The 2,500-nt window shown below is 55.6% G+C and overlaps 1 pseudogene; it reads left to right on the top strand.

Moving 5' to 3' along the window:
- The window catches only part of LOC143261173 (large subunit ribosomal RNA), an 8,210-nt pseudogene that overhangs the window by 2,197 nt on the left and 3,513 nt on the right, over nucleotides 1–2,500 (top strand).

Below are 2,500 nucleotides of genomic sequence, written 5' to 3'. Positions count from 1 at the left end.
TTCGTCGGGGTAACCCAAAATGACCTGGAGACGCCGTCGGGAGATCCGGGGAGAGTTTTCTTTTCTGTATAAGCGTTCGAGTTCCCTGGAAACCTCTAGCAGGGAGATAGGGTTTGGAACGCGAAGAGCACCGCAGTTGCGGCGGTGTCCGGATCATCCCCTCGGACCTTGAAAATCCAGGAGAGGGCCACGTGGAGGTGTCGCGCCGGTTCGTACCCATATCCGCAGCAGGTCTCCAAGGTAAAGAGCCTCTAGTCGATAGATTAATGTAGGTAAGGGAAGTCGGCAAATTGGATCCGTAACTTCGGGATAAGGATTGGCTCTGAGGAGCGGGGCGTGTCGGGCTTGGTCGGGAAGCGGGTCTGGCTGACGTGCCGGGCCTGGGCGAGGTGAACGGCTCTCGTGGCTGGGATCCGAGCTCGGTCCCGTGCCTTGGCCTCCCGCGGATCTTCCTTGCTGCGAGGCTTCCGTGGCGTTTCCCATCGGTGCGGTCGTCCTCTTCGGCCGCCATTCAACGCTCAGCTCAGAACTGGCACGGACTAGGGGAATCCGACTGTCTAATTAAAACAAAGCATTGCGATGGCCCCCACGGGTGTTGACGCAATGTGATTTCTGCCCAGTGCTCTGAATGTCAACGTGAAGAAATTCAAAAAAGCGCGGGTAAACGGCGGGAGTAACTATGCGGTGAGAAAGTGGCTCAATTTACCGGCCGATACACCTAAGGCCTATTTCCATTCCGCCATCGGTTCGGGAGGCCTGGGTATTGCTTCGCTTCGGTGGAGTATGCCCAGGATTCGGCTTAGCCGCCTGAAGGAACTGTCCTTGTCTTCTGAGGCCGCGTCTGGGCTGCCAGGGGACTATCTTCGACTCGAGATCCAGAAGGCGCAGCAACGCCTGATGGATCACGGCGAGGTCATCGACACTCCCGAGAGGGAAGCGCGCCGTTGGGCGAATGCTCTTCACGGGAGTGTCGATGGCAGCGCTTTGAAAGAGTCGAAGAGGGTCCCGGGGCAGCACAGATGGGTCGCGGAGGGGACCCGCTTCTTGTCAGGACGAGACTTCGTCAACTCCTGCAAGTTGCGGATCAACGCCCTTCCGACTAGGTCCCGAACATCTAGGGGCCGAAGACAGGACAGGCTCTGCAGGGCTGGCTGCGCGGTGCCTGAAACCCTTAACCACGTCCTACAGCAGTGCCACCGCACCCATGATGGGCGGATAAGAAGGCACGACGCTGTAGTCGACTATCTTGCACGTGGTTTAGTGCAAAGGGGTTTTCAGGTAGCGCGCGAGCCGAAGATCCCCACCGATGAGGGAATGAGAAAGCCAGATTTGGTAGCATGCAAGGACGGTGAGTGCATGGTCCTCGATGCGCAAGTGGTTAGTGAACAGACAATCCTGGATCTTGCGCATAAGCGTAAGGTCCAGTATTACGCTGACAACGCCAGCTTCCGACGTGCAGTTGCTTCTAGCAACGGCACGGAGGATGTCAGCGTATTCTCTGCCACTTTGTCGCTGAGAGGACTATGGAGCGCGAAGTCATGCAGGGGCCTACTGGGCGCGGGATTGATGGGCCAGCGTGACCTCAAGGTGATCGCCTCGAGGGTCTTGGTCGGAGGATTGGCAGCCTGGGGATTGTTTAACCGCAGGACATCTATGCGGACGAACCGCCTAACACCTACGCGGTTCGACCGGTCGGGCATCGGGTAAGGGACCGGAAAGGGGGAACTAATTGGTGCCGCCTACCATATAGGCGTAATAACGGGGCAATGCGGCCACCAGTCACCGGCTCGTATCCCCGGAAAAAAAAAAAAAAAAAAAAAAAAAAAAAAAAAAAAAAAAAAAAAAAAAAAAAAAAAAAAAAAATAGCCAAATGCCTCGTTACCTTGGCATCCCCCTCCATGACGCCCTATATTAAGGAATGGAGGATAAGAAGCGAATGGACGACTAGCGATCATAACGCCATCGACATCCGGCTGCGGGTACCTAGGGCCGCGACGGGAAATCAGGGAGCAACGAACTCTCGGTTCGACACTCGTCGAGCGGATTGGGAGCGGTTCTCGGAGGCCCTGTCCGACCACTCACGGTCGAGGCTCGAAGTCCTGAGTTTGGAGTCGGTGGAAGATGTAAATAGGATGGCAGAGACGCTCACAGCCGTCATCACTGACGCCTGCACCGCGTCAATGCCTAAGAAGAGAAAATTTAGAAAGTCCAACCCGTGGTGGACCAAAGAGCTAACAAAGCTCAAAAAGGCCGTGTACAGGCAGAGGCGTGCCTTCCAGAAGACGATAGACGGACCCTCCCGCCTCCAAAAACTGCAGGAATACCGTACTTCGTTGCGGAACTACAGTAGGAAGGTGAAGAGGACGAAACGGGAAAGCTGGCAAAACTTCGTGACGTCGAACGGGAACACGGAGCCCTGGGGCATCGTATACAAGCTCCAGGCAAATAAACTCCGTGTAGAGAAAGTGATAAGCACACTCCGGCGCAACAATAAAAGTAC

This window comes from Megalopta genalis, unplaced genomic scaffold, assembly GCF_051020955.1.
Source record: "Megalopta genalis isolate 19385.01 unplaced genomic scaffold, iyMegGena1_principal scaffold0038, whole genome shotgun sequence".
NCBI classification, from domain to species: domain Eukaryota; kingdom Metazoa; phylum Arthropoda; class Insecta; order Hymenoptera; family Halictidae; genus Megalopta; species Megalopta genalis.
Note: the sequence above shows the minus strand (reverse complement) of the source record. Positions and strands in the feature narration are given on the sequence as shown.